Source organism: Lactuca serriola, chromosome 3 (assembly GCF_051521515.1).
Source record: "Lactuca serriola cultivar US96UC23 chromosome 3, Lser_US96UC23_V15, whole genome shotgun sequence".
NCBI lineage: Eukaryota > Viridiplantae > Streptophyta > Magnoliopsida > Asterales > Asteraceae > Lactuca > Lactuca serriola.
This window is the reverse complement of record NC_136410.1, coordinates 125,978,288-125,998,375: the sequence shown is the minus strand read 5'-3', so window position 1 is coordinate 125,998,375 and position 20,088 is coordinate 125,978,288.

The window sequence follows — 20,088 nt, the reverse complement described above, 5'->3', positions numbered from 1 at the left end:
GTCAGCCGAGTCAGGGGTGCCTCTATCTTAGAGAAATCCTGAATAAATCTCCGATAATAGCCTGCTAGCCCGAGGAAACTTCGAATCTAAGATGGAGACTTCGGAACCTCCCATCTCATCATAGCCTCCACTTTGGCTGAGTCGACCAGAATATCGTTCTGGTTGACAAGGTGCCCTAGAACTGCACCTCGCGCAACCAAAACCCGCACTTAGAGAACTTGGCGTACAAGCTCTCCCTCCTCAGGGTATCCAAAACCTCTCGTAAGTGCTCCTCGTGCTGCTACTGCATCTTGGAGTAAACCAAGATGTCATTAATAAAGACAATCACAGACCGATCCAATATCCATCTGCATACACGGTTCATGAGGGCCATTAACGCGGATGGGGCTTTGGTGAGCCTAAAGGGCATCACCGCGAACTCATAGTGGCAATAGCAAGTCCGGAAAGCAGTATCTGTACATCCTCATCTCTGACTCGCATCTGGTGATAGCCTGAACGTAAATCTATCTTGGAAAACCAAGATGCCCCCTGAAGCTAGTCAAAGAGATCGTCAATCCTCGGGAGTGGGTAATGGTTCTTCACCGTTACCTTGTTCTATACACATCTGATGTGACATGTCCTTCTTCTTCACAAACAGGATCGGGGCTCCCCAACGTGAACTACTTGGACTGATAAATCCCTTGCCTAATAGCTCCAGCAGCTGTGTAGGCAAATCCTGCATCTCGGGAAGAGCCAACCGATATGGTGCCTTGGCTGTCGGAGCCGCACTCGGAACTAGGTCAATCCTGAAATCCAACTGTCTCTCTGGAGGTATCCGAGGCAACTCCTCCAGAAACACATCCGGGAACTCTCGCACAACTGGCATGCCGCTCACGGTCGCCTTACCTACCTCCTGGGTATCAGGCGACCTAACTTGCGTAACCCCGTTGAAGGTAGCACCGAGCCCTCGCTGCTGAGCAGAAATTCGGCCCACGCTGCGGCCTCTCGCCCTAAATCACCAACTCTCCCCTAGTTGGTGTCCTGACATGAACCAACTTCTGATCACAGTCGATCACCGCCCCATTAGGGCTCAACAAATCCATGCATAAGATGACCTTATTCCCACGTAAAGGAATGGGAACCAAATCCACAAGGTAACACTCGTCATACATCCTCAAGACACAATCTCTGTAAGTCTCTGATGCACAGACGGATCGGTCGTCAGCAATCTCGACCTCTAGAGGACAATCCAACATGCTTGAAGACTTAGCAAACCTCTTGCTGAGTGTAATAGATTCGAACGATCGGGTAGCACCCGAGACAAATAAAACTTGTACTGGGATGCCATTCACATGGAACAATCCTAAACAAAACACACAAAATATAAATATCAAAACTGACGTGTAATAAGAATTAGGGAGAAGGAAAATGTAGCACCTGGTTCTTGGTACGTATTCTTATGTTATATACTTTGCATTTTGGCCTTGGACTCGGCGAGTTGAAGGTCCAACTCACCGAGTAGAAGCGAGAAGGGACGCGGGACTTAAGCGATGGACTCGGCGAGTCGGGTCCGGGACTCAGCGAGTAAACCCTGTTTGGACAGAAACCCTAATCCGAGGGTGTGCACCCTATTTATACACCTTAACTCGGCCTCCTTAGTCCCATTTGCTCCCAGAAGACCCCATAGAAAACCCTAGTCGTTATTGAAGCAATCTAAGGCATTTTGAGTGACTTTGGTGCTTTTGTGATCCAAGGAGGGAAGGAAAAGTTTGAAGGAACAAGAGGAGGCTAAAGGGATCCGAGTTTGTGCACCATTTTCAGCTCATTGAAGGTAAAAAGCCTGTACCTTGCTCTTCCATTTTCAAGATCCCATTTTGTGGAGTTTTAGGGCTTTTCTAAGCCATTTTGGTCACCAACCATGATTGCAAGCAAAGAAGGCCCTTAGAGGGGTTACAAGGTAGAAAGGAGTGGCTCTTGCACTCAAAGAAGGCCCCATGCTTTGAGAGGGCTTGTTTAAGGACCTTTTAAGCTCAAAGTCCCATGCAAGCACATAAAGGTTGTAACATTACGTGCTAGAGCGATTGTAGAAGCATAGATCTATCTTTTGATCAAAGGTTGTACGTCAGAAATCAAAGATTCAGTGAGTGGTTGTGACCAGCTCGACGAGTCCGTTCTTGGACTCGGCGAGTCCAAGGTTCTGTCCCATATTAGTTGAGGGTCATAAGGACCCAGTTGAGTGTGGAAAGGTTTTAAGGGGGTCCCAGGGAGTGACCCAACGTTCTGGATTAAGCCATTGTTCTGGAAATTCATGGGACTCGGCTTGTGCATGAACAGACTCGGCGAGTCCAAGGCAATCTTCTTATGGATGAAGATGAACTCGACGAGTTGTTCATACAACTCAGCGAGTCAAGGACAGGACCTGTGTATCAGTTGATGATGAACTCGACGAGTTGTTCATACAACTCGGTGACTCGGATGAGGATTCAGTCGATGTTCATTTAGAAGTAAAACTCGTCGAGTCATCGCCTAACTCGACGAGTAGAGGCGGCTATGAGATCTAATGGAAGGATAGGGACTCGGCGAGTTAGCGAGCCAACTCGGCGAGTCAGGTCAACTAGAAGTTGACTTTGAATTTGACCTGGTCAGGGGTAAAATGGTAATTTTACCCTAAAAGTAGATGTCAGTTTCTGACTAAGTGTTTTGTAGGAACTTTAGCCGGAGGATTTCCGGAGCAGCAGCGGCAGCAGTCAGAGGATTCCCGCACAGTGCAACAACTACTACGAGGTGAGTTACCTTCCAGTAGTGGTGGGTCTACGACCACAATGTCAGCCCACCAATAGGGATCGTATGTTAGGTGTTTGTGTTTGTGATATTCATATGTGTCGCTACTACCTGATATGTTATATGCTAGCGTGATATGATATGTGATAGTGATAGAGTTCGGTTGTTAGGACCGAAGGGTAGGTTAGGCACCCCAGATATGCCTAACAATATGTTATGATATGTTTAGCTGCTAGCATGATATGTTATATGAGATAGAGGTAGTAGGAGGGGGAAAATTCCCCGAGATTCGGTTGTTAGGACCGAAGGGTAGGTCAGACACCCCAGATATGGATGACAATAGATTATGTTATGATATATGTGATAGTAGTAGTAGGTGGTGAAATAGTCCCCGTGGTTCGGTTGTTAGGACCGAAGGGTAGTCAGCACCCCAGAATAGCTCGACATAGGTAGGTCAGCGCCCTAGAATGGCTTGACACGGGTAGGACGGCACCCCAGAATGGCCGTACGGGTAGGTCGGCACCCCAGAATGGTCGTACCGGGTTGGTCGGGCACCCCAGAAATGCCTGGCAGTATGTATGTGATGTGATTGTATGGTATGTGGTACAATGGGGGGACTCACTAAGCTTTGTGCTTACAGTTTTCAGTTTTGGTTTCAGGTACCTCTTCAGCAAAGAGGAAGCAGCTGGCGCGGTAGTGGCGCATCATACACACGCTCTTTTTTTCCGCACTATGAGATAATCTGGGATTTGTACTCTGACATTTTTATATTTTTCGATTCGATTTTCAGATACGAGACATGATTTATTAAATGATATGATCAGATGATATTTTGTTATAAATGTTTTGCAAATCACATAATCAAAAATGATATTTTTGGTCGTGAAAATTTGGGTCGTTACAAGTTGATATCAGAGCCCTGGTTTGAGGGATTCGGACACACCTTCGGGGACGCCTGGACTCAAACCGAGGGATTAAAAGATTTTATAAGAAAATGGTTTTCTAAAGAATAAAACCGAAGAGTTTTTGAGAAAGAACAAGTGTGTGATGTGTGCGACCGGCCGAGCTCAAGTAAGTATTCCCCAAAGTACCCATACAAGTTTATGACATGTTTAGCAGTTTTAGTAGAATAGCATGCTAGAATAGGACTAAGGATCTAGGAGTGATGCCTTATGTTCCTGCTTTATGTGCTTCAGCTTATGAGAATTGCATGCTAATATTGAGTAGATAGCAGTAGGATAGCTTTTTTAGGTTATGACTGATAGTATGAGTTTAGCGTTGTATGCTAGTGCAGTTCTCTCCATGAGAACAAATTTGTATGAGTAATTTTTCCTGCGCCCGAATGCTGCTTGCTTTGTGCTTTGTGGGACTCTGAGTGATGGGAGTTAGCCATTAGGTGAATACGTCACGTCACATGTGATCAGGGTTGAATAATCCTAGAGTGTTGGATTTTTGCCCTATTGCGTTTGAGTCTAACCGTTGTAGGGACGAGTCTCTTACTCGAAGGATTATCTGAGCCTCATCACATGTGATGGTAGTCAGGTAATGGCCAATTGGCATTGCAAGGAGGCCTTCAGCAGCTAAGGACCGGGTAGGGTGGAGTCAGAGGTTTTCCTAGGGTAAGCCTAGGATGAGAGTAGTAGAGATCAGCAGTGGTAAAAGGGATCTGGTAGAGTCATGGCAGTCCTTGAAGAAGGTACGGATAGATGTGGAAGGTAGTATGGGCCCGTACTACTGAAAGCAGAGCATCCGTGCCCGAACCGAGGAAGGCCGAGATAAGACCAGGTAACTTGTAGTAGATATGATCCCTCAAGAGGTATTAGTATCGCTTATGGTTGTTATTTATGTATTGTAGAATGGTGGTACTACGCTCGAGGCCAGGAGTTGGTAGTTCAGGAGAGGGATCGGGTTCGGAATCAGGTTCCGAGCCAGTAGATGAGGGGCTACGTGAGTTCATCGCGTCAGAGATCACAAGGGGAATCCTTGAGTCGATTCCCATTATATTTGGGTCGATCAAGGAAGGGATAAATGAGTTGATGGAGGACTGCCTTAGGGCGTTCAGGAGTGACATGGCATCTGGCCAGTCAGGATCTCTCATATTGTCCTTTAAGGACTTCAGGGGCAGTGGTGTGCCGGATTTTCATGGGATGAAGGACCCCATTGTTGCCAGACGATGGATTGCGGACATTGAGTCCGCACAACTGACCAGCTTCTGCCCCGAGGGGCCGAAGGTGAGATATGCAGCAGGGTGTTTGAGAGACAAAGCTAGAGCCTAGTGGGAATCTGTTGGTGACTCATTAGGAGCCTCGGTTGTTGAGGCTATGACATGGTTGGATTTTGTGACCCGGTTCCGAGCAGAGTTTGCGCTAGCGGTAGAGCTTCAGCAGCTGGCCAGAGAGTTTTTGGACATGAGACAGACTATGGAGACTGTGGCGGAGATCACCACCAAGTTCCAGGAGAGGGCATTGCGGATGCCCCAGTATGCGGGAGTTGAGGATATGAGGAGGACCCTCTATCATGACATGCTGTGAGCTGACATTCGGGAGCATGTTAGTTTTTCAGCTTGCCCTACCCTGGAGTCCATTATTGTTAGGGCAAGGGAGAGGGAGATCGATCTGGAGCATGTCCAGAAGAGGAAAGTAGAGGAGGGGCAGTCGATTGGGGCTTCGGGGAAGAAGCCCAAGAGATAAGATGGTAGGCCTAAAGGCCAGTCAGGACCGGGCCGCTGCAGGAAACGCGGCAGGCCACATGAGGGGGCGTGTAGACTAGAATCGTCGGGCTGCTACAAGTGCGGCAAGTTGGGCATTTCAGCAGGGATTGTATTGCCCCTTCACCGGTTATTCAGACGTCTGAGTTGCCATGTTTCCACTACAACCAGAGGGGCCACAAGAAGTGCAATTGCCCCCAGTTGACAGCAACATCAGTGCCAGTGAAGGTGCCAGCTCCAGCGACCCTGCAGATCACTGATGGCCTGTAGGACAAGGCAGAGGCTCCAGTGGTGAGGAGCCGGCCATTCCAGTTGACTACCGAGGAGGCACGTGCTGCACCCGATGTGGTGATGGGTATGACTTCTTATTTATGCTGTTATGATATGCTGCTGTGATTTTGATATGTTATGTATGTGCTCTGTTTAGGATCGTTCCATGTGAACATCATCCCAATCCAGGTACTATTTGATTCGGTTGCTACCCGATAATTTGTCTCTCTTGCGCTTAGCAAGAAGTTTCCCGAGTCTTCGGGCATGTTGGATTGCCCTTTAAAGGTAGAGATTGTTGATGACCGACCGGTGCGAACATTGACGGTATTCTGAGACTGTGAGTTGAGATTATTCGAGGAGCGTTATCTGGTGGACCTGGTTCCAATTTTGTTGAGGGGGAACAAGGTGATTATAGGCATGGAATGGTTGAGCCCCAATGGGGCAGTGATAGATTGCGCACAGCAGTTGGTTCGAATCAGGACCCCAAGTGGGGGAGAGTTGGTAGTTCAGGGCGACAGGCCACAGCAAGGACCAACATTATGTTCAGCAGCGACAGCTAGACGTTACCTTCAGCAGGGTTGCACAGGATATGTCGCTTATGTTATGGATACCTGAGAGGCGGGTAGGGCTACAATGGGCGACGTTCCCGTGGTGCGAGAGTTTAAAGATTTATTCCCCGAGGAGTTGCCAGGGATACCTCCAGACAGGCAGGTGGAGTTCAGGATCGACCTAGTCCCTGGTGCGGCTCCGATAGCCAAGGAACCGTATCAGTTGGCTCCTCCTGAGATGCAGGAGTTGTCTACACTGCTACAGGAGCTGTTAGACAAGGGATTCATTAGACCGGGTAGTTCTCCCTGGGGAGCCCCGATTCTATTTGTGAGGAAGAAGGACGGGTCACACCGGATGTGTATAGATTACTGGGAGCTGAACATGGTAACGGTGAAGAACCGTTACCCACCCCCAAGGATTGATGACCTCTTTGACCAGCTACAGGGAGCATCTTGGTTCTCCAAGATTGATCTGCGTTCAGGATATCATCAGATGAGGGTCAGAGAGGAGGATGTGCATAAGACTGTGTTTCGGACGCGCTATGGCCACTACGAGTTTGTGGTAATGCCCTTCGGGCTCACCAATGCTCCTGCCGCGTTCATGGACCTCATGAACCGCATGTGTAGACCGATGTTAGATCGGTCTATGATAGTGTTTATTGATGATATCTTGGTTTATTCCAAGATGCAGGAGGAGCACAAGGAGCACCTGCGGGAGGTGTTGGAGACTTTGAGGAGAGAGAACTTGTATGCTAAGTTCTCCAAGTGTGAGTTCTGGTTGCGCGAGGTGCAGTTCCTTGGGCATCTCGTCAACCAGAACGGGATTTCAGTGGACCCGGCCAAAGTGGAGGCTGTGATGAGATGGGAGGTTCCGAAGTCACCATCTGAGATTCAGAGTTTCCTAGGATTAGCCGGCTACTATCGGAGATTCATTCAGGATTTCTCCAAGATAGTTGTACCGCTGACCAGGCTAACGAGGAAGGATGTGGTCTTTTGTTGGGGGCTTGAGCAGCAGGCCGCATTTGAGACACTAAGGCAGAGATTGTGTGAGGCGCCAATCTTAGCCCTGCCAGAGGGCATGGAGGACTTTGTTGTGTACTGTGATGCGTCCATCTCAGGTTTGGGCGCAGTATTGATGCAGAGAGGGCTTGTCCCCGCCTACGCATCGAGGGAGCTGAAGTCTCACGAGGCAAACTACCCGACGCATGATTTAGAGCTGGGGGTTGTTGTGTTCGCCCTCAATATTTGGCGTCATTACCTCTATGGGGTTCACTGTACGATCTACACAGACCATAAGAGTTTGAGGTACCTCATGGATCTGCCGAACCTAAACATGAGGAAACGTCGGTGGATGGACGTGGTAAAGATTACGATTGCGAGATCCTTTATCACCCGGGTAAGGCCCACGTGGTGGCCGACGTGCTTAACCGCAAGGTTGCGCCAATCAGGGATATCTGTCTAAGGATGACAGTGGTAACTCCGTTGTTGGAGCAGATTCGGGAGGCCCAACAAGAGGCCATGAAAGAGGAACATCGGAAGAGCGAGCGGATCGTGGGGCAGGTTTCCTCCTTCGACTATGACAGCCGGGGATTACTGACACTACACCGTAGGGTGTGGGTGCCATACCTTGGGGGTGTGCGCCAGGTTCTAATGGAGGAGGAGCACAAATCTCGATTTTCCATTCATCCTGGGTCGACGAAGATGTATAGGGATCTTCGTCTGGACTATTGGTGGCCCTGCATGAAGCGGGATGTGGCATGGTTTGTGGAGCGGTGCTTAACCTGCAGGAAGGTCAAGGTTGGGCATCAGAGACCTCACGGCAAGATGCAGCCGTTGGATATTCCGCTTTGGAAATGGGAAGACATCACGATGGATTTTATCACAAAGCTTCCCAGGACCGCTCGGGGAGTGGATTCGATTTGGGTCATTGTCAATCAATTTACCAAGAGCGACCATTTTATCCCGATTCAGGAGAGTATTTTGGCCGAAAGGTTGGCCAATATCTATATCAAGGAGGTGGTGGTACGGCACGGGGTGCCAGTGTCGGTGGTTTCAGACAGGGATATGCGGTTCACTTCCAGGTTTTGGAAGAAGTTTCATGACGAGCTGGGTACTCGTCTACATTTTAGCACCGCCTTTCACCCGCAGACGGATGCTCAGAGCTAGCGGACCATCTAGAACCTGGAGGATATGCTGCGAGCAGGCGTATTAGACTTCGGAGGTAGTTGGGATACCTACCTTCCATTGACAGAGTTCTCCTATAACAATAGTTATCATGCGAGCATTGATCATCCTCCCTTCGAGATGTTGTATGGGAGGAAGTGCAGGACCTCGATATGTTGGGGCGAGGTTGGCCAGAGGGTGATGGGGAGCACTGAGGTAGTGCTCAAGACAACAGAGAAGATCCAGCAGGTCCGGAGCAGGCTTCAGACTGCTCAGAGTCGGTAGAAAAGCTATGCCGATAAGCGCGGATCGGACCTGGAGTTCCAGGTCGGGGATATAGTTCTCCTGAAGGTGTCGCCATGGAAAGGCGTTATCCGATTCAGGAAACGGGGCAAGTTGGGCCCTAGGTACATTGGGCCATTCAGGGTTATAGCCAGGGTGGGCAAGGTGGCATATAGGTTGGATATGCCAGTCGAACTCAGTCAGATACACAACACTTACCATGTTTCTCAGCTGCGAAAGTGCCTGGTGGACGACTCAGCAGTAGTACCTTTGGAGGACATTCAGGTTAATGGCAGCCTAAATTACATCGAGCGGCCTGTAGCGATCCTTGACTGGAAGTCGAAGGATCTAAGAAACAAAAGAGTGGAACTCGTGAAGGTGCAATGGCAGTACCGGAAGGGGTCGGAGTGGACTTGGGAGCCGGTAGATGAGATGATGGAGCATTACCCCGAGCTGTTTCAGGATCGAGTAGCAGACTTCGAGGACAAATTCTAAAATAAGTGGGGGAGATTTGTAGCACCTGGTTCTTGATACGTATTTTTTTGTTATATACTTTGCATTTTGGCATTGGACTCGGCGAGTTGAAGGTCCAACTCGCTGAGTAGAAGCGGGAAGGGACGTGGGACTTAAGCAATGGACTCGGTGAGTCGGGTCCCGGACTCGACGAGTAGACCCTGTTTGGACAGAAACCCTAATCTGAGGGTGTGCACCCTATTTAAACACCTTAACTCGGCCTCCTTAGTCCCATTTTCTCCCAGAAGACCCCCATAGCAAGCCCTAGCTATTATTGAAGCAATCTAAGGCATTTGGAGCGACTTTGGTGCTTTTGTGATCCAAGGAGGGAAGGAAAAGCTTGAAGGAATAAGAGGAGGCTAAAGGGATCCGAGTTTGTGCACCATTTTTAGTTTATTGCAGGTAAAAAGCCTGTACCTTGCTCTTCCATTTGGTAGATCCCATTTTGTGTAGTTTTAGGGCTTTTCTAAGCCATTTTGGTCACCAACCATGATTGCAAGCATGGTTTGGAGTTGATGTTTTGGATCTAGGCCCTTAGAGGGGTTACAAGGCAGAAAGGAGTGGCTCTTGCACTCAAAGAAGGCCCCATGCTTTGAGAGGGCTTGTTTAAGGACCTTTTAAGCTCAAAGTTCCATGCAAGCACGTAAAGGTTGTAAATTTACGTGCTAGATCGATTGTACAAGCATAGATCTATCTTTTGATCAAAGGTTGTACGTTAGAAATCGAAGATCGGTGAGTGGTTGTCACCAACTCGACGAGTCCGTTCTTGGACTCGGCGAGTCCAAGGCTCTGTCCCATATCAGTTGAGGGTCATAAGGACCCAGTTGAGTGTGGAAAGGTTTTAAGGGGGTCCCAGGGAGTGACCCAACGTTCTGGACTAAGCCATTGTTTTGGAAATTCATGGGACTTAGCTTGTGCATGAACAGACTTGGCGAGTCCAAGGCAATCTTCTTATGGATGAAGATCAACTCGACGAGTTGTTCATACAACTTGGCGAATCAAGGACATGACCTGTGTATCGGTTGATGATGAACTCGACGAGTTGTTCATACAACTCGGCGACTCGGATGAGGATTCAGTCGATGTTCATTTAGAAGTAAAACTCGTCGAGTGGTCGCCTAACTCGACGAGTAGAGACGGGTATGAGGTCTAATGGAAGGATAGGGACTCGGCGAGTTAGCGAGCCAATTCGGCAAGTCAGGTCACCTAGAAGTTGACTTTGAATTTGACCTGGTCAGGGGTAAAATGGTCATTTTACCCTAAGAGTAGATGTCAGTTTCTGACTAAGTGTTTTGTGGGAACTTTAGCCGGAGGATTTCCGGAGCAGCAGCGGCAGCTGTCAGAGGATTCCTGCACAATGCAGCAACTACTACGAGGTGAGTTACCTTCCAGTAGCGGTGGGTCTATGGCCACAATGCCGGCGCACCAGTAGGGATCGTATGTTAGATGTTTGTCTTTGTGATATTCATCTGTGTTGCTAGTACCTGATATGTTATATGCTAGCGTGATATGATATGTGATAGTGATAGAGTTCGGTTGTTAGGACCGAAGGGTAGGTTAGGCACCCCAGATATGCCTAACAGTATGTTAGGATACGTTTAGCTGCTAGCATGGTATGTTATATGAGATAGAGGTAGTAGGAGGGAGAAAAGTCCCCGAGATTCGGTTGTTAGGACCGAAGGGTAGGTCAGACACCCCAGATATGTCTAACAATAGATTATGTTATGATATATGTGATAGTAGTAGTAGTAGGGGGTGAAACAGTCCCCGAGGTTCGGTTGTTAGGACCGAAGGGTAGTCAGCACCCTATAATAGCTCGACATGGGTAGGTCAGCGCCCCAGAATGGCTTGACACGGGTAGGACGGCACCCCAGAATGGCCGCATGGGTAGGTCAGCATCCCAGAATGGCCGTACTGGTAGGTCGGTACCCAGAATGGTCGTACCGGGTAGGTCGGGCACCCCAGAAATGCCTGGCAGTATGTATGTGATGTGATTGTATGGTATGTGGTACGATGGGGGGACTCACTAAGCTTTGTGCTTACAGTTTTCAGTTTTGGTTTCAGGTACCTCTTCAACAAAGGGGAAGGAGTTGGCGTGGTAGCGGCACATCATACACACGCTCTTTGTTTTCCGCACTATGAGATAATCTAGGATTTGTACTCTGACATTATTATATTTTGTGATTCGGTTTTCAGATACGAGACTTGATTTATTAAATGATATGATCGGATGATATTTTGTTATAAATGTTTTGCAAATCAAATAATCAAAAATGAAATTTTTGGTCGCCAAAATTTGGGTCATTACAAAAAAAATACCCATCACCACATCCGGTGTGGCACGCACCTCCTCAGTGGTCAACTGGAATGTTCGGCTCCTCACCACTAGAACATCTGTCTGGCCCTGTCGGCCATCTGTGATCCGCAGGGTTGGTTGAGTTAGCGCCGCCACTGGCGCTGCTGATACCAATCTCGGGCAGTTGGCCTTTTTATTGCCCTTCTGATTCCAATAAAGCAAATCAGGTCTAATGTCTGAAGTGTGGGGTGGGGGTAGTACAATCCCTGCCAAAGTGCCCAAGCTTTCCACACTTATAGCAGCCCGATCCCCTAATCTGCAAACTCCCTCAAACGTCTTGTCGCATTTCCCACAACGGCTCCGACCCTACTGGACATTCAACCTAGAGTCGAGTCCCTTAGGTTTCTTCCTAGAAACCCCAGTCGTTTGCCCAGTATCCGCCTTCCTATTTATGATGTGCTCTATATTAATCTCCCTCTCCCTCGCCCTCGCTATCATGTCATCTAAAGTCAAGCATGTCGAGTAGCTGACATATTTCTGAATGTCAGCTGTCAACATGTCATGGTACTGGGTCTTCTTCATCTCTTCAACACCCGCATACTGACGCACCAGAAAAGCTCTCTCTCTGAACTTGGTGGTAATCTCCTCCACTGTCTCAGTCGTCTGTCTCATATCCAGAAACTCCCTGGCTAGCTGCTGAATCTCCACAGCTTGTACAAACTCGGCTCGAAATCGGTCACAATGTCCGGCCAGGTGATAGCCTTAATGGTTGGAGATCGCTAAGTATCATTGACTACCTCCCACCATTCTCTGGTCCGCTGTCTCAAACAACCAGTAGCAAACCTGACCTTCGACCCTTCAGGGAAAAAGCTCGTCACCTACGCATACTCAATGTATGTGATACATCGTCTCGCCATAATGGGGTCCTTCACCCCGCTGAAATCTGGCGCTCCACATCCCCTGAAATCCTTGAAGGAGAGTGTGTGAGTCCCTGACTGGCCAGGTGCCATGTCACTCCTGAATGCCCTAAGGCGATCCTCCATCAGCTCAATGATCCATTCCTTGATCGATCAGAAAATCACCGGGGTCGCCTCAAGGATGTCTCTCATAATCTCGGATGCTATGAACTCGCCTAATCTGTCATCAACTGGCTCAGAATCTATACCCAAACCCTGAACCTCCTGCTCCGTGACGGGTCATCACAATTCTGAAACAAACCACATAATCACTAGAGTCATACATAATATCAAGAGACATCATACTCACTACAAGTTCCCTGGTTTTATCTTAGCTCTCCTTGATTCGTGTATAGATCCTCTGCTTTCAGTAGTACGGGCCCATAGTACGCTCCACATCTATCTGTACTTTCCTCAATAATTTCCTTGACTCCACCAAGTCCCTTTTACTACTAGTGCTTGTTGCACTAATCTAATCCTAGGCTTACCCTAGGGTAATCTCCAACCCACTCTTCACCATCAGCTGCATAAGAAGTCCCTGTTATGTCTCCCTAACTAGCTTGTGAATACCATTACTTATTACTAAAACCAGATAATTCTTCAAATGAGAGGTCCTACCCTACAATGGTTGGACTCAAACAAGAGCTGCAATATGTAACTTAATGTATTCGTTTACTAACTAATTAAAAATAAATAGAACTCCTAAAAGCACAAAGCAAGCAGCATCCGGGCAATGAGTAACCAAACCAAGCATATCCTAACCCGGCTATCATATAACCGAGTAGTCAGTACTATCATGCAATTCAATAGGAACATAAGGCATCTTCCTAGATCCTTAGCCCTAATCTAGAATGTAGTTCTCATATACATACAATAGGCATACAAGGCATCCTTCCTAGATCCTTATCCCTAATCTAGCATGCAGTACTCATAATCATATCATATATCATAGCAAACATGTATGGGTATCTTGGGGAAAACTTATTTGAGCTCGGTCGATTGCTTGCATCACACACCTTGTTCTTTCGCAAAACTTTTAATTTAATTTTTTGAAAAATTATTTTCATTGTAAAAGTTTCCAAACCCTTGATTTTAGGGATGAGCAAAAGGACCGAATCCGCCGGAACTGGCCTGAACCAGACCCGACCCGGGAACCGGCTTTGGCCAAAATCAAGAACCGAACCGGCCCGACGGTTCTACCGATTCCCGGTTCTTGTCGTGTCTTCAAATGTTGGAACCGGTCCTCGAAAAATAGCATGATACTGTTCCGGTTTTTGCCGGTTCTATTGGTTCCGGTTATATCGGTTCCGGTTCCTACCGGTTCCCGGTTCCAAAAATCCACAAAAATAATGTCCCGGTCCTGGCTCGATCGGTTTCATCGGGTTCCGGTTCCGGTTCCAGTACCGGTTCTGGCCGGTTCCCCGGTCCATATGCTCATCCCTACTCGATTTGATAATAGACAACCCCCCGAAGGTGTGTCCGAATCCCTCAAACCAAGGCTCTGATACCAACTTGTAACGGCCCAAAATTTAAGACCAAAAATTTCATTTTAAATTAAATAATTATAAAACCATTTTCCAGAAAACAATCATAGTATCACTCATATCAAAAGCCAATGTATCGATAGTCAAAACAAGTCATAATAAAACGTCATCAAAGTACAAATCCCAAAGATCTCTGGTGCGAAAAATGTGGTGTGATGCGTTGCGATCATGCCGACTCCTTTCCCTTCAAAGAGGAAGTACCTGAAACCAAAACTGAAAACTGTAAGCACAAAGTTTAGTGAGTTCCCCCATCATACCTCATACCATACAATAACATACTTCCTAGCATATTTGGATGCTGGCCTACCCATTCGGTCACTTTCAACTGGTAATTCCCTAGCATAGCTGGGTGCTGGCCTACCCCTTCGGTCTCTTTCAACCGGTAACTGCCTAGCATGTCTGGGTGCTCGCCTACCCCTTCGGTCTTTTTCAATCGGTAACAAGGACTATTTCACCCCTACTACTACCACATATCATCCTAATACATAAACACATAAGTCATATACTGACTAGCATATATGGGTGCTGGCCTACACCTTCGGTCCTTTCAACCGGTAACAGGGTCTGTCCTACCCTTCCTACCACTATCGCGTAATAGCATAGCACACTAACATATAAAGCATAACAGATAGTGGCATACCAGACAATTATCACAAAGACAATCATCTCAACTATAATCAACTACTAGTAGGCCGACGTTGGTCCTTTCGACCCACTCCCACTGGAAGGTAACTCACCTCAAATGTCGTGAAGTAGCTGAACTGTTCTCGGCTCTGAATCAACTCCACTCAAAATCCTACACATAAAATATTTCCTTTAATTACCCTTTCATACTCACAACCCCCCCCCCCCCCCCCCCTTAAGGGTCATCTTTGGTTAAGGTCAAAGTCAAGGTCAAAACCCTGGTCAAAGTCAACATTTTGGGTTGACTCAACTAGCCGAGTTTGTCCATCAACTCGTCGAGTTCCTTGATTCATAAACCCTGAAATCACGATCCAACTTGTCGAGTTCTTTCACAACTCGTCGACTTCCGCCTATCCATAGAATCGGGACTTCTCTAGTCAACTCGTCGAATCATCCCTTAACTACTCGAGTTTTTCCATTTTATAGAATCGAGATACTTCGACCCAACTCGTCGAGTTCCTTTATGAACTCATCGAGTTCTTCAGTCTGTTAAGCCCTTCTTAATGGATGAGGCTCCTATCCTTCAGATCTAAGCTCCATACATCATATTCATACTGAAAAACTCCTTTTTAAGGGTAAAGTTTCCAACTTTACCCATTTATACCCTTCCTTAATGGATTTAGCTCAAACCCTAACTCTTTAAGACCTAGATATTGATCCAAAAGCCATTAATACTTCAAGCTAAGTCATACAAACTGAGATCTAGACCCTAGAATCTAAATGAACACGTAAAGTCTTTAACTTTCTCCACATGCATGGCCTTTTGGAGCTTAAAGACCAAAATAAAATTCTAAAGCTTGCATGGTGTTAGGTCTAAAATATTGCTTTATAATTTACGTTTGTAGGAAAATCTATTTTTCTGTAATGTAATATGTGTTTGCAGTTGTGTTCACTGCCCATGTGGGTGTTTACGGTCGTGAACCCATTTACGACCCATATTCCCCATATATATATATATATATATATATATATATATACATATATATATATATATATATATATATATATATATATATATATATATATATGAAGGCTTTTTAGCATTCTAACACTCCTAAGGTGCACTTGCAACCCTAGAAACACTGGATCTATGTTTTACTAAGATACATGCAAATTTGATTTTCCAGGGTTCTTAACCTAACTAGCATGGCATGGTTGAACTTTGAAACATAAAAGCTAGTAGAAGAACATACATTTCTTGTTGGTTGGATTCCTTGAGAACCTTGTGAGTCTAGCACCTCAAATGCCATGCCTCAAACGTTTCACAATGTTGGGTTTCGAGCAATAAATCATTCCTATGGTGTACATGCAAACCCTAATAGCTTTTGGATCTAGTTTGTCTAATGAACATGCAATTGAATATCCAAATCTATAAACCCTAGATCTATCATATAAGAACTGAAATAAGGATTACCTTTAATTGTTATATAGCAATAACAATCTAATCCTCGGCTTTGGAAAGCTTACTGCCTTAAGTGTTGCACCTCTAATGGAGTCACAAACACCACTAAGCAACAAGATGAAGAAGAGAAGAGAAAAGAGGCTCCAAAACGTCAAGGAAACCCTAAGGATTCAGTCACACGTTTTTGGGGCTTAGGGGCTCCTTAAATAGGTAGGCAATTAGGGTTATCTAACAAGGAAACCCTAATTTGACTGCTTAAGCCCTAAGCAGCCCATGGACCCCTTCTGGAACATGCCTTGGACGATTTCTAATGGGCTTCCCCATACAATCTGTCCAACCTATTATTCCTAGGTGATCCAAAGCCGAATTGCAATTATCTTATAATTACAATTCCGGTCCCCTAAGTTTAATTAATCTCTTTTACCCATAAAATTAATTCTTGACTAATATTAATAAAACAATTTGATTTCTCCTTTAATATATTAATCTCATAATATATTAATAAATCATAATTAAACCTTATCTCCTTAATTCATCCTACAAGTTGCTATGGTGAAGACAACCCAAAAGGACCATGCTCATAATCGGGTCAAGTACATACCAAAATAGTTATGGACTTAGACATTAATCCAACAGTCTCCCACTTGGATAAGTCTAATAACTATTTTGCATAACTTCAGAACCTGATCAGCAATCATCGAGGGGCCCACATATATCGCTTTTAACCCACTTTGGGTAAAAGGAATGGATAAACTTTGACTCAAATTCTTGGTTGCACCAACTAATCGAGTCACACACAACAATAAGTTTTATAACACCAAGTTACTGGTGCATCTACTTATCATCAACGTGCAACCAGCCAACAAATAACAACTCACACGTCTCGGTTTCAAGAATATACAATGTTATCGTCTCACTAATCACCTGTGATAAATCCATGAAGTGATTCAAGTGAGCGTGGGTTTAATCCAATACTTTAATCTTATTAAAGCACTCATGAACTCTGCAACAAACTTGTGCTATGTCTAAACATTTTACACAATCTACAGATAATTCATGACAGTCTTCCTTCATACCAACTTCCAACGTATGACTGACTGTGTAGGTTCGAATAACCCAGTTATTCTGGATGTCAAAACATACAAAATGAAACACAACGATAATACTTAATCCTATATGGCCACAAAACTTTTGAGCGTAAATAAACACCTTTAATTTAAACAACATACTGACTACTCATTATTCATTGTTTAATGTTTCGGATAATCAACTTATTACTTAAATTACAACAATAGTTGTCCCATGCTCCGAGCATGCACACTATGTTACCTATGATCCTTACTTTGTGAAATAGATCAATTGAAAACCTTTCCAATGAAACTCATTTCACAATTCCCTGTCGTTATCATTAGTGTAAGATTACAATATTCTTGCCACTAATAGAATATGTTAGATTTTAACATTTTATGCAATGATTCTTTCGTAATGTGATAGCACAAAAGTCACCAAAACTCGGCTAATGAAATTCCAAGGTATTCTATCGGAAATTGTTACAAGACAATTCCATAGACGCGAAGTCTCACATTCAAAGTACATTCCTTTGAACATCCTTCTTGCATAAAAGTTTCTAATCTAGACCTAGACTTTCAATATCCAACTCCCAATATGAAAACATTTCCATATTTGCCATATGAAAACTCATTCTAAATAGAATCTTATTTATTCAAAATAATGTCAACATGCTCCATCCAATACTATACTTCCAACTACTCACAAGCAACAAATCCTTGGCGAACGTTAGATCGTCCTTTGATAGTTGTTTAATTATTGTAGCCTGAACCTTTCTAGTCCTTTTCCCTCTTAATGCGCTAAGCATTTGGAAAATTTTAGAATGATCAAACATTATATCATATGTAATCGATCCTATACCCGAAGCCTATGGAACACGATTCGTAATGTCTCACATGAAGACGTGATACTTTACTAGTCTTCTATAATATTTCTAATTGCCATGTTCTCACAATTTTGATTATAAAAAGGGATGTCGTAATCATAACCAAATTTTGATAATGCAATTATCCTTTCCATATATAGAATTTCCTCATGTTGAACCATTCCAACACAACATTCATATATATTTGACTAAATTTAATTAAAATTACACAATCTAAGCCTTTAGATTTGAAATGAAGTATAATATTCTCTCCCTTAATTATAGCAAAACAACTTGTCAACCCCTACAACTTGGCAAAGTGAATCTTTGTTTTCTATAATTAATATTGCTAACTTGCAATACTTGAAATAATAATCATGCTCCCACTAACACGATGATTATTACCATACAAGCATAACACTTATGCTCCCACTAGCTTTGACATATATTTGGAAAACATCTGAACTTCCAGAAAACAATGTTTATTGAATTCCTTAAGTTCATATTTCTAAATACCTGATGCTTTGATAAGCCTTTATCTAAGCTTCTTAACCTCATACACCTTTGCCTTAGAAAGCTCACCTATGTGTCTAAAGAAATTCAGAACTTATGTTACTAAGTCCCAAATGTTCAGACTCATTGCCAAATCTCACAATTCGAATTATGAAGAGGGATGTCGTAATCATAATCGAAATTGAGAATGCAATTTACATAATCGCTATCTCCTTAAAATCTCTCTTAGTGAAAGCGTTTCCTCACAATCATTTTCATGAAGGAGAGAAACCTTATGACACGTAGATTTTAAAGTGTATGTGTTCCTATCCATGTGAATCTGCCATAACCATTATCGTAAGACAAGGTTTGCGACAAATCCAAACTTATATGGACTGAACTTGTTTAATTTTGATTTCTTGCCTCATGGTAGCACGAATGCCCACCATGTCTTCCAAGTTGTTCAACAACTCACCCCTACATATCAATGTAGTTTCCATTGATCAAGGCGCTTTGCCTTTATGAATTCAAATGAGAACTCATAGAACTCACATGCACAATTAACCAAATTGGAATGGCACAAAAACAAGATTATGTCAACACAATAGGTTGTAAACCTCAAGTCGTGTGCTAGTGATGATCGATAAGGTTTATTCTTGACTTGTTCTTGAAACATTTTCAAGATCATTAAAACTCCCACTGACCTCATGACATATATGATTCTCTTTTCAGGAAACTTTCCTAGACAAAACAAATATTCAAGAGTTAGTGTAGTTCTTATCAAGACAAAAACACTTCAGATAATTGGTCCTAATTGGTCTTTGTCTTATCCAAGACAGCACAACTTTCCAATTTTGTGACAACCCAAAAATTTCCGTTAGTTTTGACGTCGAAATTAATTACGTCAAAAATTAGCCAAATTAATCCCGAAAATATTTTTGACCGGATTTAAACCCGTTGGAATATTTTAATTAATATTCGTCAAGCGAAAATAAAAACATGTAAATTATCTTTCCATTTATTTGGAAAAAGTTTATTTTTATTTACGGCCATTTAACCGGGTAAAATTTTAAACCTCGTTAAACATAAGTATCGGTTAGTCGTATACCGGGTACAACACCCAAGCCCTATATAAGGGTGGGTGGACACTCCTTAGAAGCCTTTTCCCACCTTAGACTCTCTCTCTCTCTACTTTCTCTCTCTACAAACGGGTTTTGGTCAAAAATCGCCCCTCCGAGCCTCAAATTAGTAAGTAAACCTTCCTAGCTTGTTATCTAACTTATCTAGCGTGTAAATTCGTGACTTCATCATCCAAAAACCCCAAGAACATGAGTTTATGGTCTTGGGAGCCTCCCAAAACCGTAAACCCCTTTGAAGAGGGTTTTAATGCTCAAAAACCCTTCCAAAACACTTCTCATGCTTAGCAATGACTTAGAGGCTTACCCGAAAGGACTTAGAACACCAAAATCGGACCAAATAGGGAGTAAACATGAGTTTATAGTCTAAGGATGTTCTTAGACAGTAAACCCATATGCATG